The sequence below is a fragment of the Cimex lectularius genome, unplaced genomic scaffold, assembly GCF_000648675.2.
Source record: "Cimex lectularius strain Harlan isolate CLEC.00 unplaced genomic scaffold, Clec_2.1 scaffold21, whole genome shotgun sequence".
Lineage (NCBI taxonomy): Eukaryota > Metazoa > Arthropoda > Insecta > Hemiptera > Cimicidae > Cimex > Cimex lectularius.
In genome coordinates this window covers 1,415,866-1,439,826 of record NW_019392671.1, presented here as the reverse complement: position 1 = coordinate 1,439,826, position 23,961 = coordinate 1,415,866, and the positions used below count along the sequence as shown (strand labels likewise).

Sequence of the window (23,961 nt, the reverse complement as noted above, 5' to 3'; positions counted from 1 at the left end):
CATACCTTTGCAAACAATACAACCTCTTCAGTAACTCCGATCCTGTAATTCCACCTCACACTACTGGAGTGTTCGTGGGAAAAGATAAGAATACAATTTTAACAAAGAAAAATCCACCTACATATCCTGCATCTTCCGCTTTCTCCAGTATAGGTCAATTCCTTTTTCCTGAGGTCAAAGTGCGATACCTAGGATTCGGACTTATTGGCTATAGTGGGAATAACAATACCTAAAATGTCTTACGGCTCATTAACCTGGTGGTCTAAAGCTCAACAAAAACAAGCTCAAAGACCAATGCAAGAACAATCAAACTCATTATGATTACACCTTAACTTTTCAAGATGAAATGCCTGTAGAATAAAAATTCTAAAAACCAATATCACTGACAAAAAATGCCAATATTATCAGACAGCAAAACCCGCACAAAAAGCACTAACGCGTAAAATTGTGGCACCCAAAATAGTCACTAAGTACACCAATTCTCCAAAACCTGGCAAAATAAAACAACCCTACAATAGGTTGGGTGCAAGGACACAAAGTAATGAACAAGCAGACAATTTTTTTCCACCTGTTGGCCTTTTTCTCTAAAGTTGAACGGAATACGCTGTATCGCCTTCTCCAGACAGAATCTTACCCATCATAGGAAGCAAACTTATCGGTCTGTACTTAGACGCATGATTTTTCTTTTCCTTCCCTGGCTTAACAAGCAGAATAATTTCAGATTTCTTCCAAATTTCTGGGAAAACCTCTCTGGAAAGACATTGACTGTAAAATCCAGTGAGGGAATAGGGTAAGATGGAAAACGTTGCATACATGATGGATTTAGTGAACCCATCTTGGTCTTTTGCCATCGTCCATAGAATTTATAATAGTGTGAATTTCTGACAGGCTAAAGGGAATATCATTCACATTATTTGGTCCAATTGGTTGTCCTGCCTTGTATGTTTGTTATACAGGTTTCTCTTTGGGTACGCATTGGTCCTTTGACAGTTGATTGCAGGTCTGTAGTATATTTCCAATCTGATTTTTTTAATGTTAACGGGTTTCTAATTTTCCCTACTGCTGCTTTGAATATTGTATTCCAAGGGTTATAGTTTCCTGTGGCATTACAATAAGCCTTCCACGACTTCATTATTTCCTCTTTGATTTTTTCTGTGTAAATTTTCTTTTTCTCTAATATGATCTTATCATTTGTTTTTGTAAGTTGGAATCGTCTACGGAGTTGGTATAGTCTTGTTCTTTTTTCAGTAAGTTCCCGAGTCCACAAAGGGGCTATTTTCCGAGGATTTTTGTTGCATGCCAATAATTTTGGCGGTATAATCTAGATTTGTACTTGAAGTGATCACACGTAGGAAGTGTTTATCAAGTTCACTTTTCTCCGAATGTGGCGTGGCAGTAACCCAACTAACTCTGACACAACATTTCTGAGACTGGTATCGAACTGCCCCCAATTAGCCTCTTTAATTTTATATCGGTATCGTTGTTTTCTATGGTGTATTATCGGGGGTTGATCTGTGTTCGTTATGCTGTAGGTCAATATGTCTTTATATTCCCATGAGTGCAACTTTTTATTCATTGTATGACTAACCACAGTTATATCAATCCTTTTTAAAAAGATGGTTCCTACTCACATTAAGTTGTTTCGCAACAATCCGGATTTCGAGCCTTTTAGCTCATCTTCAGGTTGAAGGGTTTCTACAAACATGTCTCTCGACATGAATTGCAAAAGTGAACCCACCGATACCCCCGCCAACGCGACGTTCCAATGAGGAACTGGTTTTTTAATGGCGCTCAATTTGAACGTGCGAAAAGCGGGAATTATAACACAAATAACTATTATAATAGTAAATACTGTAAGAAATTAATTATAAATTAGTGATTAAAGGTATAAGATAAAAAAATTAGAAAGATACCTTAATATTATTGAATTACTATAAAAATAATAACAATTAAAATAATAAATTTAATTATTTGGACGTTTAATATTATTTATGTACATATTTAAAATGGGAGGTAGATCAAAATCTGTTATATTATTAATGCATTTATCACCATGTTTAATTTTACATTTTTTAATTTCAAATTTCTCAAACCAATCTAGTTCTCTCCCTTTGTTGAAACTATGTAACAATATTTAAATTTGAATTGAAATTATGTTTTGTTTCTTATAGATGGTCCTTAAATTCCGAAAATTTGCTCGATTTAGGCAAGTGTTCTTTTACTCTCGTTTTTATTTCTTTACCGCTTTGACCTATGTATTTAATATTACAATGATTTAAAAAAACGAGATCATTAAAAAAAATCCGGATTTTTGCGAAACAACTTAACGTGAGAAGGAACCATATTTTTAAAAAGGGTTGAACTCCACACTCACTCCATCATTCATAATTTCCAGTTATATCAATGTTGCTTTGCCCAATGCTGTTTTCAAACGCTGGTTTCTCGTCGTCCTCACTTAGTACAATGAGACATTTTTCAGGAAAGTAAGCTTCTAAAATCTCCACTCTCATGTTTGTTAGCGAGTCAGGCCCGGCTGTTGAACGAGCGTTACTTTCCATTCCAATTAGAAAATTTTTATTGTCTACATTATTAATTGCGATTGATAGTTAGTTGAGATCTACGTTAATGTCCCTTGACCTGTCAAAGTAAGCACTAATAATGTTGAAAGGTGCTATCCCCCTGCCTTGTACTCCGAGGACTATCATATTTTCATTTGAGAATTCAGTGAACATTTTGTCTATTGAATTATTGAATACTATTATACCATCTCGCTTCCTGTTTTCTCCGGCACTGTATATTCTCCAGCCTCTGTGTATTCCACTGATCCGATTATTTAAGCAGCATGGCACTTGAATAACTGCTATATCAGCTTTGAATGTTACTGAAAGTTCATCCAGGCCGGAAGTTGCAGCACGTAATCTTTGTAGGTTCAGTTGGATGATTTTTAAATTACCTGTGTTGGGGGAATTCTGTGACGTCATTCATGATGTTCCTCATAGTCTATGGTTTGTTGTAGCCGACGTAGTCTTTCCCTATAACAGGGACATAGCCGCGGAGTTTCAGCTTGAATTTCGTCTTTACATTTATTGTTTATTTCCGAACAAATTAGCCCAGAAAAATCGTCCAGCAGTACTTTATTTCTCCTTCCAACTGTGGACAACATTAGATCCTATTCGTCCAAGTTACACAAAACGTTCCCAGTCACCATCGTTCCTTCAATCCAATTATTCCAATTCCGATGATCCAAAACCGACTTCTAAAAACTTTATGGAATTTTCAATCAAATTGTATCTGTTTCGAGGTAAAAATTTGTGGTAGAAATAAACAAGGCATTTGCTGAATATCAAGTTAAGTTAAAACGGAAACCAAACCATACCGAGAGATGATGTTGGAAGTCCGAAATCGGAATCTTTGATGTTACTGCCTTATTATTCCCGCTTTTACAACATCAAAGGTACATAAAGCGTTAAGATATCTTTCCCGTAATCTATCAACCGAATTGGTTTTGGTGTTGAAGCTGCGTTTTTCGTGAACGGTAAGCCAAATTGCCATAATTGCCGTTATTGGGACACGACCGGGAATAAAGACGATCCCACACTTGAGAAGTTAAACGCCTGGTCCTGGCTATTAGGCGATTGTTCATTCTTTAGTCTTTTTTCGAGAACTATTGTTCGAAAGAACAACCCAACGTGTTCAAAGCGCATACCTAAAGATTTAACTTGTTTTACATAAATTTTGAAGTAATAACGACTGTTTTTAAGAATTTTTTTCTATTAAATTAAACCTCTTTCTGCATAGAACGGAAATAGTCTCATGAGACTCTGAGTTGCAAAGGGGCTTTAAATAGTTTTTTGAAATTTCTGAAACAAGTGTTTGTATGTATCTTAGATGTCCTTGCAACTCGCCTTCAATTAAGCAGTTTGGACCTTAACTTTTATTTATATTCTGTGTCAAAAAGTAAGCCCAACTAAAAGTTTTAGAACATAAGTGAAATATGGGTCTTGGCCGCCAACAATAAAAATTAGAGATCGGTCTGCAAATCACACCTCTTGAAAAACTGTATTTTTGCACATTCCGAGACATTTTTTTTACAAAATTCTTCATTGTATTAAAATGATTCTTGCTTCATTTTTTAAAACAGTAAAACTCAAACAATTTTAGCGAGATTTTTGCTTAAAAAAATAGCCTGGACGGGTGATTAAATTTAATTAAGTATAAATAATTAATTCATAGTACTTAATAAAGCATAATGAAAAGGTGTACAATTATGTCACAATTTCAAGGCGAAATATAAACCATTTACTATTTCTAAACGTCCCTGGCCACGAATTGGTAGTATATTAGGGGAAACTGTTGAAAAATGAGAAGCACAAATGTTATTTGAAGAAAATAACCTCATTGATGCAGTTAAAAATCGTGGTTGCCATTTCCATGTATTTCTATTTGTCTTTCGCCTATATGATTAACATGTAAGCACATAAAAACGACTTATACACTTCATATTACCTTGATTCATACCAAGAATATAACTTTTACCAATGATTTGTATAAATCTAATTTGGGTAAAGAAAGAGAAAGTGTCCAAGAGCTGGATGAATGGCAGTAACCTTTTCGCCGAAGTTGTTGATGGTAAACGTTGATGGTAAAGAGCTCCAAATTGGAAAAAAATAACTGTTAGCTAAACAGATGCAATTGAAAAACTGTATTTTTCCCCCCTATAATTGTTCGTGGGTTAAAATAATACAAACATTAATTGAGTTAAATTTGATTGTCATTTAAATATCACTCAGCATCTCAAAGAGCAAAATGAATTAGAAAGACAATCCCTGATTAACAATGACAAATATATATGTTACTTCCATGAAAAGCTCACTGCTGCAGTTGAACACCGAGGTTCCCATTTCCCAAAAATGTAGGTGTCTCCATTGGTTTCCTTGGTATATATACTATATAACATGTAGACACATAAAAACGTAATTATATGGTAACTAACATATTCATTTTGCTTACCAAAATTATAACCTAATATAATATATTTTTGCGCCTCTGATGTTGAAAATAGTGGTATGCACAGCCAACTACCGGCAGATACCGGCGTATAACCATCCACGTCGCTATAAAACTGTATATATAAATGTTCAATATATTTTGTTTCTTTCATTGCTGTATCCTTAATAAAGCGTGTTATTTATCTGTCTATCTAGAAAGAGCAAGAGTTCAAAAGTTGGAGAAAACGCAGTAGCCTCATTTACTAATAATAAATAAAAATTCTTTGTCATGATTTTTGTAACAAATGGGCTGTTAAGATTTCGTAAATATTGCTGAATAACTGAAAAAAAATAACCTTATGGATTTTGCAGATGCAACTAAAATTGAGGAACCTGTTAGGTGCTTTTGGCATTGAAATTGGCAGGTTAAATCTTGAAATTCTAAAAATGCTAATACACCCTTGTTTGGTTAACTTCGATAAATTAATGTTAGTAAAAACTTTCCAGAATGTTCCAATTAGAAGAGAACATTCGTTAATATTTTTTTCGGCCTCTGATTTAGACGGACGGCGAAAAATAGTTTCAGCTTTCTAAATTCGAAAGCTGATGGACAAAATCCAGAACTTCACCGATGCTGTTTATTGTTTTATTTTATCGGACAGGGATTGTACAGACGGACCCGGATTAAAACCATAAGACATAGGGTTGGAAGGTGAAATTTGACATGTTGAATCGTTTCCGAGGAGTGGCGTATCCTTTCCGTCATAAAGAGAGTCAAGGTATAAATTCGAATTTTTATTGTCGTCGTCTTTTCGAAGTGAGTTCGAATGTAGGTCCGCCCAGGCAGAATCGGGATTCTCCGCCTTTATCATTAGGACGAAAGAGAGGCCCGGTAATGGACAAGGTCCAACTCATCCAGTCGACACCTCATTAGCACATTCCGATTAAGTCCAGGAAGACTAACCACTTAGAAGAAGAATAAATAATTGGTGCTTTTATTTTATGAACACTCTTCTCTTTTTCTTATTCATTTTACTACTGTCCTTTGTCCACCTTCACACCATGCCAATTTCAGCTTTGAATGTTATTGGTTGGCCGGAAAATAAAGCCGGTTTTCATGTTTTCTTTCAATTATCCCTGTATATAGTAAATTGTTTACGTTTGATGGATTATACTTTTGTAAAAATGTCAACACTTTTTAATCCTCGTCGAAACTAAAATGTTTGTTTACCTCAGTATCATTTAGTTACTTGGGAATAGTTCAGTCTTTACGAAGATGTCAACGCGTGATTTTCGCGTTATTTCGTTTTACGAGATTCAACTCGATCCGAACGGTGCCCAAACGGCAAGTAACATTAATGACGTGTTTGGCGATGGCAATGTGAGAGAAGCACCGTTCAAAATTTGGTCGAAAAATTTCGAGAGGGAGACTTTAGCCTTGACGACAAAGAAGGTCATGGAAAGGTTTCTTCCCTAGATGATGTTCTGCGAGCTTTGGTCGAAGAAAATACCAGAACAATTGTTCGAGAACTCGCAGAGAAGTTCAGTTAGCAAATCGACCTTTGTTGATAACCTTAAGGCAATTAAAAAGATAAAAAAGCTCGAAAGTTAACGACTGCCAAAAGAAATCATCGTGAAGTTTGCGCAACACTTCTTTCCCGAAACAGGAACGAAATTTTTCTTGTTAGAATTGTTATTTTGATGAAAAGTGGATTCTCTCCGATAACACCAGACGTTCTGGACAGTGGCCCGATAAAGGAGAAGCAGCACCACATTTTCCAAAACCCCTAACTCATCAAAAAAATATTTAAAAAAATAAATAAAATAAAATAATCGGTTTTGGTGAAACAATGAATGCTGAAATGTATTGCTCACAAATTAAAGAAATGCACCAGAAATTGTCATTGTTGAAGCCATGAATCGGAAAAGGCCGATATTGTTATACGACACGATCGGGCCCCATGTCTTTTATGTGACAACACGAAATCTGTTGTATCTTGGTTATGACTATGAGGTTATGCATCACCCTCCCTATTCTCTTCTAGACTTCTCACGTACCGACTACCATTTTTACAGATACCTGGACAACGTTTTAAACATAAACATTTTATTGATCAAAGTCGGTAGAAAATGCGTTTCCAGAATTTGTTAATTATAAAGACTCAAAATTCTATTCAGAGTGTATAGAGAAGTTGCCCTAACCATGAGAAAAATGTTTTTAGAATGATGGAGGTATTTAATTGTTTCAAATAATTTATTAATTGGTTTCATTTTATAAACATAAGCCTGCATTATTTTCCGGACAACCAGATTTTGACAAACTGTAAATTCCACTGCTTTAGTTATTGTTCTAAACTGGCTAAGCATTTCTGTGAATTGTTCTTTTGATTTAGTTCTAGATTTTACCAGCTCAACTCTAAAGAATTTTTTGTGAATTTTTAATAACAAATCTGTTTTAAAATGAATGGTCGAAGACTTGTGGCATCATCGTCAAGTGTATCTCAAGGCGGACAACTCTCAGCCCTAATATTTAATATATCGTGTGAGCTTTTATAAAAAGCATGGCTTTAATCGTAAAACTAGGCAAGGTTTAATGAATAATTTTTCAAGTAGATAATGCTGGCGCTATTTGCATTTCAATAAGACTTAAGTAAACGCTTAAGTCATTAATGCATGGGCCTAATATGCAAAACCATAAGTCCTTTTATATATTTCTTTTCACTGGGCCTTGAGAGATGAAAGAAATTTGAGGAATGTCTTGTAAAACTTGCAGTTTCGGACTCTTTGGTACAAAAAGATGTTCTCATGTCAATAATAATCGACCTATTCGAGAAATATGAGTACCAATGTGTTACTTTCAAATAGTTCCAAATACAAATTTGTCCATAAATCAACAATATTTACTACTATGGTCAAAGAACAATAAAGTAGAAAGTGAATTACTTTGTAAAGTATACCTTTTCAATACGTTGTTTTATGATAAATGAAATGAAAATTTTAGGCCCTTGTAAACAAATTTTATCAAAAATATATGAAGCATTTTGTTCCACTATCTATTGCTATCTTCCACGTAATTTCGTTATTCCGTCCTTCCAGAACTTTCAGCTTTATAAGAGACGAATTCTTTGGTGTGTTTTGTGTAGTCCTCAAGTGAAGTCAAATTTTCATTTTAATAGTGCTTTTCATAACATATAAATTACATAATATAAGTTTCGTAGATATAATTTTCATAATACAAGCATAAAATAAGTAAAAATGTACACGGACAGTGTCGGGCAAATACAGGACTCATAAGGGCGAGGGTTATCCTGGAGGATTCCGTTTGCGATTAGCAGGTTGTTTTTGGTCAATTGTGCACTCTACACTAGAATTAACGATTTCATTGGACAGAAGAAGGTCTTAATAAAGCAACCCTTTCTAGTACCAACAAGCAGACAATATTACCTTGTTTGGATGTAATCTGGCATTATGTTTGTTGTGTTTTCAGCAGGACTTTTCTGTCTGAACATTTTCGTAAAGAAACTTTTCATCCCCAGCTATCAGTATTTTAAAAAGTGATCGTATTAGAAGGTAATCGCAGATGGATGGATAATGGAGAATTTTTCATTGAGGAACTTGTAAGGTTTTTGAGCGTTCAAACGAGTGTGTTCTTCGATTTTCGTTATATGTAAAGTTTTTCGTTTAATAGAGTTCAGCAGAGCTCGGAATAAGTAAAAATGTGGACAATTCAATAAAAATATGGTGTATTATGACAAGACAAAAGGCCGTCCTTTAGGAATAATTTAGATTAGCGCTCCACCCCTATTTAGAAGGAAATGTCACTTGCCAGATAACAGATCTCCTTTTTAGAAATAGTGTCTCAATTACGTTGATGGGATAACGTCGTCCTACGGCTAATTAAAACGAGTTATGACAGCCATTGACCCGGCGTAAATCGATGCGAGGGGACGAGGAGCACCCAGAATTTACGAACCCGATTTAGAAGTCATACAGTCGTCGATTCCTTGACCAAAAATTCCCCATTATTCACCTATCTAAATCGAGAAGTGGTTTGCTTTTTGATCGTTGTAAATCTCATCTGGGCAAATAAAAGGAACAGAATAACCTCTTGTGATGTACAAACAGAAGAAGGGGAATAAACGGCCTTGTTCAAACCGAATCAACAGGCAGGAAATCACTACTTCATTATTTCGTCGTGGGAGAGATGCTTAAATTCTACTATGTCTTTAATTGTAGGGGAGTCTATTATTTTTAATAGATTCACAATCCGATTATTATTTATTTATGCATATTATTTTGGACTTTATTTGAACAAGTTTTGAATTTTTTAATGACTAATGAAATATCTGAATGTAAGTGCGTAGGATTTGAGATATATTATCTATATCTATCAATTTTATTATTGTTTGAAAGTATCCTCATTAGGCCTTCTGGGATTGAATAATAGGAGTAGAAGTTGCTACTTGGAAATATTTTGTCTCAGCCTAACTGGGCCTTGAAGAATAAACTGTTAGAACGTATTTTATTAATTAGAAAATCTCTAGATAAGACATGGGAACGCCTATGCATCTAAAACTTATACAGTTTGATTATAACAATTACTTTCTCTACATTTGTTCCTTAGGAATGGGCGAAAAACATTGTTTAATTGACGTCAGGATTGGGATATTTCACATTCTTTATACACTCAGAGACAAAAAACACTAGAAACTCGGATTATGTTGTTTATTTCAAACTATATAGATTTTTATCGTTATGTAGGGGGGGGGGTTATGGGCCGAGATATAACTGAGCTCATCGCCGGTCCTCTGCGTGTTTTCCTTCTTTTTCTGGTCTTTCGTATTTTGTTTTAAATTGTAGCCATTGGAACGTCTCGAACTGGTTACTAGATCTTTACTTTTATTTGTATACTTAGACGATATCCTAAAATACAAGCCTCTCGTTTGCACCTCAGATTGTTAACTACAGAATATGCACAAAAGGTACAGTAAATATATGCATTACCACAAATATAGAAGACTGGTCACATTCACCCCCCCCCCCGAGTATTCGATATTGACCGGTTTGAGATACCGATTTTTAGTCGCTTTGGATGTTCGGTCGCTTGATACTTTTTCTGTACGAAGGCGACTGACGGGACATTGCACAGCATGGTGTCATTCACACAGTTCATACTGTATCGAGCAGATCGCTCCCGACTCTTGCTTTCGTACGCCTTCTTTGACACTTAAAAAATGGATGGAAGGGACATTTTTGTTAACGACAAACGAATTTCATTAATTCAAACATATCCCACGCTTTGGAACAACAATGACCACGATTAAACGGATAAAGTTAAAAAAGGAAATGCATGGCGAAATGTTGGTGAACCCACATTACTTTTACTTGTTTTTTATCTAATTAAATGCCGAAGCAGCTTCTACTGTTTCTACTTAAACAGCTTCTAACTCGTCCATTATAAAAATATGACAGAATCAAGCATCTAGGTCTTTAAGCCACTTGGCAGAGGATCGAGAAGAGATGGAGGGGCGGCTACTGAGTCTAGTCGTCAGGAGAGTCGCCTGGATACTTTTTTTAACTCATACCGGTATCGCATAAGCGTCTCTCATACCGATCGCCTCCGTGTGAACCGGGCCTTACTCTCTAGACATCGCACACTCACCCCACAGTACTCGATATTCCTCGGGGCTGGGTAAAGTAATCCATGTTTATCGTTATATTAATTTCGACAGACTTTTTTTAATGTAAACCAAATTATCAGAAAGAGAGGGATCAGAACTTCATGAGTTTTAACAAAACTTATTTCATTATGACGGTTTGAAAGAATACACCATAATAATCATTTATCCCAAACATAAATTCATATCGCTACAAATAATTCATCAATTAATCCACTTGAAGACAAAAACCGTTTGAAAGAAAATTCACCAAAACCCCGTAAAAATTTAGTAATAGATTATAATTTAACTAACAATTTTTTACCTAATATGCTCTTAATAACACGTATACCTCCTTCGCTCCGCAGAGGACCTTAAATCCCCTAGGCATTCATTAAATAGGCGATTGTTTTCGTATTTTGAAACAGAATACCATTTTTCCATAAGAGCGATTTGAAGCTGTTCAGCGCTTATTGGAGACGCCGAATAATATCTAATCCGTCTCTTTATCATGTCCTCTGTGTTCTATGGGATTATGCCAGGAGAACCTGCTGGCTAGTACATTGTGGTAATCCCTACATCCTCCACCTAATGAATGACGCCTGGAGCTACATCCGATCGAGCATTATCATGCATTAACGAAGTTGTCCCTAATAAATGGATCGAATGGGACCACAGCTTCCAGAAGAACTCAATGAATATTAGTGCAGTCAACGATCCATTCTGTATAATAAATAGTTCGTTACGAGCATGGACGTTGATTCCACCCATAACTGACAATCTTTGAATAGCCTGTGACTGATGCAAGGCACACGAAGCAAAACGTTCTCCACGTCTTCTCCACACACGTCATGGTCATCATGACACAAACCAAACTAGCAGACATCTGTGAAGAGAATAGCTCCCCTATTCTTCAAGTGATCAAGCGAGACGCTGATTTACCAATACTCGCCTTTCTACTCGATGCTTCCCCAGAGAACTTGATGCGGGACGTCTATAGACTAGGCTATTCTCACGAAGCCTTCTGATGACTGTTTTATAGCTCACCACGTTTCCAGTTGACTACCTACCAAGGAAGTTGTTTAATGACGGTTCCGTAGTGCGATAAGAGCAATAAAACGATCGTCTCTAGCCGTCGTAAATCGCGGTCCAACACTACCTTCTTTCCATCAAGATTTCCGCTGGCCCTAAACCACTGTAGACCATCATTGATGGAAGGGCACGGTACAATCAGGGCGAGGTAACGGACCCTACGTCCGTCATTGGTACCTTTTGTGGCTCCTCTTCACTTTTTTTATGTTGGTTGACATTCCAGCTCGGAACGATTGCCAAGCTGTCAAACAGGGATTTGCAAAAATTGCAACAAATTTCTTATAGCTCCCTGGTTAAGACAGATGGCCTGCTGGTATTTTATTCTTTCTGTATCCTTCTGGATTATTGAAAAAGGTAGAAATACTTTCCCACTCCATCCTATGTTTCTTGATATTTCCGAAATCGACATTCTACGATTTTTCATTCTTAATAATATTGCGCGTCCAGAAAGACTAACTGGCACGTGGAGTAATAAAAGGTTTAGTAACACTGTATAAAAGTAAACAACAAATTATTGACGGTGTGTTTGAGTTTTAAGTTAACTATTAATATTAATAGTTATTATATTAAAATAAATAAATTGATATGTCGCTTTTTGTCTTTGTATGTATTTAAATCATGTCGATTTGATCCAAGTAGAATGAACTATGTCGTCTCAATTTTACGCGAAAATATTTCTTTAGTTTAGTACGATGAACCTGTGTTTAACACTTCACATCGCATTTAACAATTTCTTGTCGAGAATACTGAAAAATCTCTTCGTTGGCCGGTCGATTGATTAGACGGTTATGGGACCGGTTTGAAACTGCCGGTCCGACAATGGAATTTCTCTGGATTCATAAAGCAATCATTGGACGGGAAGAGAGAGGAGGTCGGTTGGACGTAGAGCTGAACGGTGTTAGAAAGGGAGGTGAATTCATAATACAAACTGAATCTGATAAGGGCAACTCAGGGAGCTCGTGATTCTCCAGCCTCCACAAACCGACAATTTGAAACAATTATTTTTTTTAAACTATTTTTTGTCGTTAGATGCGACGCCTTCGTTGTCCGCGTACGGATTTCATGGATGACAGTGTAATTTGGACTTGAAACTCGTTTAGAATACGAAATCCAAACAGCAGAGCACAATGTTTTCAAAATATCTCTTCTTTTATGTATGATAAGGACAATTTGAAAAAGGCTACGGATGGGGTATCGCTAATTTTATTGAAATTTAAGTCGAAAAATATTGAATGCGAATCCGAACTTTCTTGACAATGGGATTCTTTCATTTTGCCCCGAAAACATTCGGCGTAAATATTTATAGGTGTGGACCCAGCTTAAGAATAGTAGTTGTATGCCTTGTGTTTCATGTATTTCAAGGTTATTATATATCACATTTGTGTTTTTTACGTAGAGTACGAAAATACTAATAAGGATCTAATTAGGTGACTTTAGATACAATAAGAAGTTTGAAAAAGTAAAAAAACACGTCAAGTAAAGTTGGAGGAAAAAAATAATTTTGAAAAAACAATTTTAAAGTTTTCCGTTAAAGCTTTAACCAATATTTAAGGACATTAAATATGAATATTTCTATTCAACAAAATAGAAACTTTTGAGCTTCATCAGCTAGAAGCAATTTTTATATCTCCGATGCACGGTGTTTTACTTAAAAAATCATTATTCCCCAGGATTTTACCCACTTTCTTACTTTCTATTTATTTTGTCCATGTCAATAATTTTATTTTGGTGTCATCATAAGTGAAAAAAATAGGGGTGAAAGGAGGGACGTCGGTGGCCGTAACGGTTCTCTATGGTTACAGTGGATGCAAGTTCTGACGAATTCGTTAGAAAAATCAAAACGAGTACATTGGACGCGGTCTCATCGTCAATACACACAAGAATATATCAGACGGTGTCGGTCGATCTATTAGATTTGAAAGTTCATGTGAGCAGTTGCGTTTTTCTTACGTTCCTTAGACAGTATCGTTTTGTTATTTCATTGTTTTTTGTTTCTTTTTTTGAGATGGATATCGAAAAACTAATAAGTTTTGAGTGTGATAGTAGGAGTTTGTGGGATATGAAGAGTAAAGCTTACGGCAATCGGGATGCTTTCAAATACTCCCTTCAGTTCCATGAGTACGTATCTGAACGTTCTTGTGACATAGAAAAGTATTCATAAAATGTTGTAGGTTGGCTTTAAAGGGCTGAAAACAACGTTTTGAACTCTCTCTTATTATCCCGAGTAGCAAAAAACTAAAATTTATGTTTTCACATTCTGTATCACACAACACTTTCAATACTTTCAAGAAAATATAAAACATCAGCTGCGTCCATCTTAATTGAAAGATAATGATTCACCGACTTCATTTATGTAAGAACTCGCATGCACTATACAATAGCGAAGGCGTTGACACGGCGCTCATCATTTTAAGGTAAAGGTCCCTGGTTGGAATCCAGAGGCCCTGCATTCGAACCCGACGTACTTACAAATGGGCTTTTTTTAACCCAAGGGTCCATACAACGTCGTAATTGAATACCCTCGTAAAAAAAAGGTGAAATGAGCAATAACCCTAAAACGTTTTACTTTGTAAATCCAATTCTAATTATGTATTAGTTACTTGGGGTAGCTTCTTTTTCTTCGTTCTACGGTGTTCTATATACAAAATTCGTAACTAATAACACTCTGAATGTTGTCCAAAAAGAAAGTGAATATAAAAGGAATGATGAACCTTGCTAGTTTAAGTCTTTGTTAAGAACATATAGCCTTTATGTGAGAATGGTATGGTATGGTAAAAAAAGGATACTAGGCAGCGGGGTTTGCGTTCCCCAGACAGTGCAGCCTTCTGGCTTATTGTACCTTCCTAGTTTCTTAGTTCATTGCAATAGACTCAATCCTTCTCCTTAGAAGTATCAGGTCATTGACTGTCGCTGCTGCAATTTGATTCCCTAAGTTTTTTCCATACGCTAGGTTAAATCTCCATTGAGCTGTTACTTCGCATTCGAAGATGTTATGAGTGGCTGTTTCCTCCTCCTCAGTACATAATCTGCAAACGGGATCTTCGTTGTATATACCCATGTTGTGTAGATGTTTTCTCAGTAGTCCTACCACTCCTCTGAGTTTGGCGCTCTCCAATTGCAGCAATGCTTTTGCCAGTTTTGGTGAGGGTTGTTTCATCATAAGTTTACTATGTCTAGCACTGCTAGAGTTTATCCACTTATCCTTTTGTTTTGTTTGGATCCATTCTGCGATGGAGGATTCTGTATTTGTTTTTGTTGTCCCAAGTAGGTTCGGGGTCTATGTATGGTCTTGCAGATCCTCCTCTGGCCAGACTGTCTGCTTCTTGTTACCCAAAATTCCCCTGTGCCCTGGCACTCAAGATATCATCAGGTTGTTGTGTTTCCCCAGGTTTTGGAGATTTTGGATGCATTCACTGACTAATTTTGATGTGATTCTTTTACAAGCTAATGCTTTAATGGCTGCTTGGCTATCAGATCTTATGAAGATGTTTTTTCCCAGTGAAACCTCTTTTAAGATTTTCCAGGGCACAAGCATTGATGGCATGTATTTCTGCATGAAAGACCGAAGTGTACTTCCCTAATGAGTTTGATTGCTCATGTTTTGGGCTTGTACAGAAGCCTGATCCGGTTCCTTCGTTTGTTTTGGAGCCATCTGTATACCATATCATTGTATCTGATGTTCTCCTGTGTTCTTCCTGTCCTTTATAGTCCGTTGAGATTTTGTAGGAAGTTGTGAAGAATATTTCTGGGATCATATAATCAGTCCCCATTTCTAATAATGGGTGTCTGACTATGTTGATTAGGGTTGTATCCCCGAATTGTTTAGTTCCTTTCCAATTTAATTGTTTCTGGAGTCTAAGTGAGCTTTCCGTAGCCTCTACTTGTATGAATATTTTCAATGATGGTAGGCTTAGCAGAGTTCTAATGCATTTGTAGTGGTTGTTCTCATTGCCCTTGTGATACATAGTTTGCTAGTCTTTGTATGCTGCCCAATGTTTGGGTAGCTACTTTTTGTTGAGCTTTGTTCCATCTTGAATAAATAGGTGGCAGTTTGTTATTCTCCGATGTTTGGTATTACACTTAAAAATTCATTACTCCACTGGATATTACTTAAATGCCTTCCTTCCTTTGAAGAGTTTGAAATGGTAAATTCTCTAAATTTTTTGCATGTCAAAAATGTTTAGATTTCTTATCAGGATAAGTGAGAAAAATAAAGGTGAAATTAGCAATAACCCCTCTAACGTTTTATTTTATATCTCCGGTTTTAATTTATTTTCGGAAACCCAATTTGTGCGATTTCCTCTAGTTAATGTAGTTACTCTTTAAAGCCCTTAATTACGAAATTTTTCAGCAAACAACAAATTTATATCTTTAGGCCTGATTAATCAGGTAGCAGTTTATTTTTCTCCGATGTCTGGCATTCACTTAAAAAATCATTACTCCAATGGAACTTACCCAAATTCTACTAGCTTTGAACTGTTTAAATGGGTAATTTTTGTACGTTCTGAGCATGTTGAAGCATGTTAAGATTTCATGTTAGAATAATTGAGAAAAATAAGGTCGAAATCAGCAATAACCGTCGTACTTTATAAAATATTACAATTTAAGTTACAATTAATTAAATCTATGGACCAAATTTATTGACATAAATTTGATTTAAGCCGTTACGTGTAGATTATAAGTTTATAAAAGCATGTAAATTTTCTGACGATCGATGAAGAAGTTTCAATTTTGTCACTAGTTTTGGGAGTTAACAAAATCAGGCATTTGGATGGCAAAAATTGTTTTTATTTAAAAATAGTTATGGTTGTTTTTTATGGAGGGGACGAATCAAATATATTTTCTTGCAAAATTAAATATTTATTTTTCCCATCTTTTGGTTTGGGGTTCAGTTAGCTACGTCGTTCGGTTATAAATTGTGTATTTCAACTACTCATACTGTGGCTGGCTGGAGAAATATAATTTCGACGTAATGGCTACTGCCTTACATTAAAATAAACTGCTCAAAAACGAATATGGATATTGCCAATTTTGTAGTATTTACTTTCCGTTGCATTATTATTATTATTTAAATAACAAAAACCAACCAATAGGTCCCATTACCCATTACTACCTATTTTGGGAATTTTGTTAGATAATCTCCTATTAAAGTAAAGTAATTCCTGTCTTACAGGAGGGCTTCGTCTAACTTCCAGTTTCGCTGTCCCAATCGAAGTGTTAAACCACTTTATAATATAAACTTCTCAAAACTTTTTTAGTATTTACTTTCCTTAGCATTTTTATTTTATTTTTATTATAAATTGGATTAAAACTTAGTAGACTATTAGGCTTTTTACGAAAGGAAAATTTAATTAAGGGTTTTTGAAAAATATCAAAAGAAAAGGTTTTAATTCCATAATACTGTTTATTGGACATGATAATTGTTGTAAACAATTAAGACCGTGTATAATGTCGCATCCCCTGTTCTCGGTAGATTCTTCGGCGCTTGCGATCACTATACTGACAGAAACGCGACTCGCAAACATAACAGCATTCCAATTGGTGTTCTCTTCCAGACAGTCGCTGTACCATATTCCGCTGGGTTGCTGGTGGCGGCTGTTGCTGCATGTCGTCTCAAAGGGGCCTACGATATGAGGTCAACGTCGTTTATGTTGATAAAGGCCTTGCCAAAACATCATGGAGTTCATTTAGTATCTGGAAAGAGTAACGTCTTGCTACAATGACAATATTTCTGTCCTCCCTTAGCGTCGAAATACGCTGAGATCCATTACCACGCCTCCTATTGGCACTTCCTCTCTCAGAATCGGGCTAAAGCCCGGGAAACCACGCTCTGGGAAACGCCAACTGCCTCTGCGACATACACTTACCGGTCACCTTGATACTCATTCTCACAATAATATTGCGAACTTCTGGTCCAAGATGATGTGTTGCCATGGTTAAAGAGAATACAACTGGATTAAAATGGGGAAAAGGTGTTTGTTTACAAAATGAGTAATCTTCATGTTTACTATAATTAAGTAAATCCGTAATTAAAATTGAGGATTAACCTTTGTTTGTTTTTAGTTTGTATTTTCTATTTTGCTTTATCAAACTCACAATAATATATCAGTTAATTTAATTAAAATTAATGGAATACAAATAAATTACAAATATCCCTATTCATTTTTGAGCAGTTTGTGTTTCATAATATTTTCATCACGATGTGATACAATCACGATCATTTCATGCATCAACAGTGTAAAGGCTGGGTACAAGTATATACGATCTTAATGAGTGGAAAACGCAAACAAAAAAGTTGAGAGAGAGAGAGAGAGAGAGAGAGAGAGAGAGAGAGAGAGAGAGAGAGAGAGAGAGAGTGAGAGAGGGAGGGGGAGAGAGAGAGTGAGTGAGTGGAGTGAGTGAGAGAGAGAGAGAGAGAGAGAGTGAGTGAGTGAGTGAGTGGAGTGAGTGAGAGAGAAAGAGAAAATAGTAACCTTGAAATATCTGCACAATAAATAACAAATATAGAAAATTACATTTTAAAAATAACCCTAAACTGCTTAATTTTTTTCTCAGCTCCCGAGGACTATTGGAAAGTAAGCTCAGACACGTGTCTAATGTTTTTCAACCTAGTATCAATAAAAAGTTCCATTCAAATCGGTGACCCCAAGTCTTTAGCCTCCATTTTACGGTCCATTTCGTCTTGTATTCGTTTCGATTCATTTTCTAGTTGGCCATATCCCTGATTTTATAATATTAAATTATAATTTCGAAAAATAATATTGAGGTAATTATCTTTTTTTATTACAGAACATGCTTAGCTGTTGAAATTTGTTGTATTTAATTTTAACCTTTTGCGTTTTCCTTGTGTTCCAGAGGGCTTGGGAAAGATGGGCGACTTTCACATTTGGTAAGTACTTAAAACGTTTTAACTATAGATTAGCGGTGTACTTTGTCTCGCAGTTTTATAACCGGTCCTCCATTCGTGACTTTTATTTAAAAATAAATTTAAAACATGCTGTCTTTTTCGAGATAAAGAAATTCAAATCTTTCTTCTCTTTACTTGCAGGGTGGTTCAGCATAAACCCTAAAGAAAAAATAATTTCCGACCGGATTGAGATAGAATAGTTCGGTTGATTACATTCTATTCTATTTAGGATGAAATATAACCTAATGTTTGTTTCAGGCTTATGCAGGACCACCCTGTATATATATATATATATATATATATGTGTGTGTGTGTGTGTGTGTGTGTGTGTGTGTGTGTGTGTGTGTGTGTGCGTGTGTGTGTGTGTGTGTGTGTGTGTACTATATACTATATATGTGTACTGCAATTAATTTTAAACTAACTGTGTTCAAATTTCAAGGTTTAATAACTATATTTATATTTTCCTATTTTTTTATATTTTTTATTTATTTTACCATTGCATATTAAATGCAAAAAGCCAAAATTAAGTTATTTACAAGGACCAACATATACAAATGAACATTCACAATATTGTATGCATGAATGGGGAACAATTCATGTACGGCGTGAAGTCAACAGCACATTGTAAAAGTATGCAAAATACTTATAAAGTGGAAAGCGGGCTTCCCTGTCGGACTTCGGCTAAAATAGAAAAAATAGTAGAGGATTAGGTGCTTGGGTTGCTTTGAAGTGAAAATTTGTAAGGAAGGATTTGAGGATAAAGAAGTATGTAAGCATGCCCTTTTACCTTCCAAGATCAAATGTCTTGGATATGTCGTGGGAAACACCCGGGTAATATTAAGCTCGAGGTTGGTGGCGATGGTGTCGACAACATTATGGGCTTGGTAAATAACCGATTCGTACCCGCGGAATCCGAATTGGTAATTGGGATAATATTTACGGTTTCGATGATGGTGTATAGGCGAAGAAGAAAAACCTTACCAAGTACTTTGCCAAGGAACTAAGGACAGCATTGTAGAGGGATGTATAATACTATTGTTTGTTTTGTTTGGGAAGTTGGTAAAGGAGTTTAGAGTTCTAGAGATGTGACCAACTAGGACTTTCGTTTTTAGGAAGGTTAATAACTGACTTCTTCTTCTCCTTTGGGAGTGAACGGCTTAAGTGGGAGTGAGAGTGGAAGTTAATAAACTTGAGGTTAGTTAGTTATTATACTTACCTTAAAAATAATGTTCATTTAATTGGCTAATTGGTAATTTTTATCCTTTCAATACAACTAGTGATGAGGATTGTATGTTTTTGTAAATTATAGATAAATTAATTTTCATAGGATATAAAGGAGGCACGATGAACCTTTAAAGTGTAATGCGATGGTCCAACTGAGTAAGAGGCACGTAGTAGCGTTTACTCGAATAATTAAGTTGGGCCCCCAACCGAGCATACGTAACATTATTACAAACACGTCGCTTGTCAAAGTTTAAAAAGACAAAAGGAAAGCTTCAAACGGCATTTAACTTTGTTTATAGAGTTGTCGTCTTCTCCCCAGGTTTAAAAGGGGTTCCATCAGGCAAAAACAGCGCTCTGATGGTAAAGGGCGGGGGCTGTTTATTAATGCGATTACAGAATAAAGTCCTCGCAGCGGCGATTTGTTAACCTTCTTCATGCACGGTTTCCTGCATTTGTTCTCAAAGGGCCCTGGGGAACGTGCATTTTCCTGTAAGCTTTAAATTAAGTTGCTATTCGTCAACGGTCTCAGTAACCCGAACGACCCGCAATTGCAGTTCAATGATTAACCAGCTCAGATGTGATTCGTCACTCTGTATCTAATGAGCAGTTCATTTACGTTTCCTAGTTAATTCAATTGGACCAACCATAAATAGTCTTTCTGAATTGTCTTAATAAATAGGATTTAACTGCCAATCACTAGAACAAGCAGTTATGACAAGGAATTAGATCAGGATCCACTAACAACTCCTAAATCAAGTTACAGATAGAATCCACTTTTTTATATTATGCATTGAAAACAGAACGTTGGTGAGATGTACCTACAAAAAATAAAGAACTGCAAGTACAAAAGTCGAGACAATGTCAAGCAAGAGTGCGTTTAGGATCGGTCCTCTCGATTCTCGTTTAGTTGAGACATGGAAGAACACTACAATCCATATTCAACCAATCACCACATCCACCTCATAAATGGAAGATAAAACCACCGAATTATATGGCTTTTATAGACTACAAAAGTACTTTGGGCACAATATATCGAACGATTCACTGTACTATGTGATGAATTAATGGGTAATATATACCTGCGAAAAATCAAGACAGTGTCAAGCTAGAGTGCGTCTAGGGTAGCGGGGACCTGGAGTCAAACTAGGAGACTGTCTTCCTCCTTGTTTAATTGTATTCTGGAGGGAATCTTCAAACAAGAGCGTGAGATTCGGTGTCGAAGTCTAAGGAAAGGGCATACCCACTCTCTGACACTGAAACAATGTCAAGGGTCGGGAGGACATGGCGTCAAACAAGGAGACTCTTGAGGAACATACGACTAGAATATGACAAAAATACAACCAAGTTGAGAGTTGCAAGTTTGTCAAGACTAGATACATTAGACTACTCGATTCCAATATTTTTAAACATTATTTAAATCACTTTGAAAGCTCAAAATCGCGTCGGAGCAATGCCAAAAGGATTTTCATAAAAACTGTATTAACTTATATGGCTAATAATATACCAGGAAATATAATGTATTTAATATATTAATTATATATGGAATTTTAGTTCCGAAAAAACAGTCGTTAACTCTTAAACATTATTAGCGTTTGTAAAAATAGTCTTATAATGCAGGACTACATCAAATGAACCAAAAATAAAAAAAAAATAAATACCAACTGGGCATGATGTAAGAATAATAACTTTGATTATTTGATTAGTCATCCAAAAGATGAGTAGAATAAGTTTTTCAAAGGATAGTGAAGTCGGAGAACAAAGCTTTGGATAGGAAAAATCGTCAGTGTATCTATGTGATTCTGTGAAGACAATATCTTTTATAACGTCGTGACGTATCTTTTTTTGGTGTCGGTGTCACTGAAGATGGCAAAATATGGAAACTGGGAGGATAGCAAACCAATATGACAAATAATCAAATTTCGGTTAATCACCTATGCCACAGGAGTTATCTTCAAAGAAAAATGATAAATTTAAAGTGGAATCCTGATCGAACAAGGGACATTAGATGCATAAAAAGAGAGAGTGAACATCATGGAGAGAGAGAGAGAGAGGACGTCCAAAAGCAAGATGGGAAACGGACTTTAAGAAATTTTTCGTAAGAACCGTAAGTCACATGGTGTACAAAACTTTGTGTTGGAAAACCGACTTAGCGTGTCTGACTCAAATTTGCCACGCTAGCAGTCCCGGGTTCGAATAACCGTACCTACAGTACATCTTTCATCGACACCCCGACGGGTTGTGTGACGTTAAAACCTCTATGACAGGAATAATGATCAAAAATATAATTAACAGCCTATTTTAACTATCCAACTATAACAAAAATTTTGAAAACATGCACAACTAACAAATGCGAAGAACTTGAAGGTGTTTATTACTTCTACGGAGCTTTTACGTGCCTCGTGAATTGTTTTATTTTACATTTTCTTGTATAGACTATGTGCAGAATCCCAACAATCACCAAAATTACTTCAATATTTCTTATGATTTCAAACGTGTTTTTTTCTAGAGTTAAGTAAACCAGCGAATCGAGGATAAACGATTTCTCGCCCATTTCAAAGAAATGTATTGAAACCAACCCACGTTTCCCTCTCCTACTGTCATTCGTGTTAGTCTCGCCGAGAGTGGCGGATGAAAGAAATTGGAAACAAAGATAGATTGCTTTGTATGACACGAACACAAACACACTCAACCCCTCCATGAGCATTTCTTGTGGGGTGGCCGAGAACCGCCCTCCCGTCGAGCGAGAGCATTTATAAACGCAGCAATCCACGATGTTGAAAAGCTGACTGACGCTTATTGTAACCTTCCCTTCCGAAACGACAAGCGTCACATTGTCCTCGAACCCATAGACTGTTCAGACCAAGGTGGTTTTAATTGAAGTGTGACTCAATACAATTACCCCCGCGTAGGTGTGATTTAACGTCGCATTAATAGCATTATGCAAATCCTATTCCAGTTTATGCTCTATATTAAATTGGAATACCTGCATTCTTGTTGTTTTCCCTTGTTATAAATTAATTTTCCGAAAGGGTATAATTAAAAGTAATAGTATTTGCATTATTATGCAATTTACTAACTAAGCAATTAATTAATTTATACTCAACTAAACGCTTTTGTGTTTGTATTAGAATTTCTTTCTTGATCTGCGACAAGGAAGAAGTACCCAACACATAAATTCAATCAGTCTTGTTACATTTGTCTTTGTTGTTACAGTTATCAACTATAAATGATGGTAAGAAAAGAAGGTACTAAAATTACAAGTAGATAACAAAAAGAAATAGAAAACAACCGAGGCCTTAAATCGTTTTTAAACCAAGAAATCAATATCCTTCACTTCACTAAATAAACTTCACTACATACTCCACAGAAAGGTGGTCACGGGGCCATTTCCTCTTAAGACGCCTTGGATTGTAGGGATGGATTCTGTTAGACAACTCTTGACCATTCTTGAGCAAGACTATTGAAGTGATGGAAGGGATTATTATGGAACTTGGTAAATTTTTGGTGAATTAAATTTGTGGTAACCGAAATTTTAAGATCGTTGGAAGGTTGTATTGGAGACATAACACGGAGCAGTTATAATAATTGATCTGATGATTTTAGACTGAAGGATTGGAGACATTGGATATTGGAAGGTTTAGCGGATCCCCACAGTTCTACATTGTATGTCGAAATTGATTGTAATAATATTTTATAATTTGTAATTTTGCTTTTCATTTTTATTTTTAGATGGTCTTCCTATAAGTTTGTATGTAGACCCTAGTGTCTGTTTAGTTTTTGTCGTTTCAGTCATGTATGCCGATTTTTGCGTTAGCCTAGGTGCAAGCCAAAGCAACGAACCTAGTCGGATTTAGGAATAGGAACATTGTGGTAATAGATTATGAAAGGAGATTTGCTTTGGAGTGTAAATGTGACAAGGACGGACTTGCTTTCCTTTTCTTCATATTTCATTATCTAAACCAATCTGCTTTAGATGTCTCTGCAGATCCTGCGAAGGAATCATATCATGTGTGATTTCGTGTCATCACGAAAATATGTAAGCAGGCTGGTAGGTATAGTAGGAACAGCTGCAGTATAAAGGATGTAGAGGATT

The 23,961-nt window shown here is 35.9% G+C and overlaps 1 protein-coding gene across 4 annotated transcripts in view; it reads left to right on the top strand.

The window, feature by feature from the left end:
• The window catches only part of LOC106668565 (transcription factor Sox-13), a 597,903-nt gene that overhangs the window by 204,390 nt on the left and 369,552 nt on the right, over positions 1-23,961 (top strand). For all 4 annotated transcript variants that reach the window (XM_014397456.2, XM_014397454.2, XM_014397455.2 and 1 more), the window contains one exon: positions 18,593-18,626. The gene's annotated coding sequence lies outside the window, so the exon portion shown is untranslated. The remainder of the gene's footprint in view (positions 1-18,592; positions 18,627-23,961) is intronic.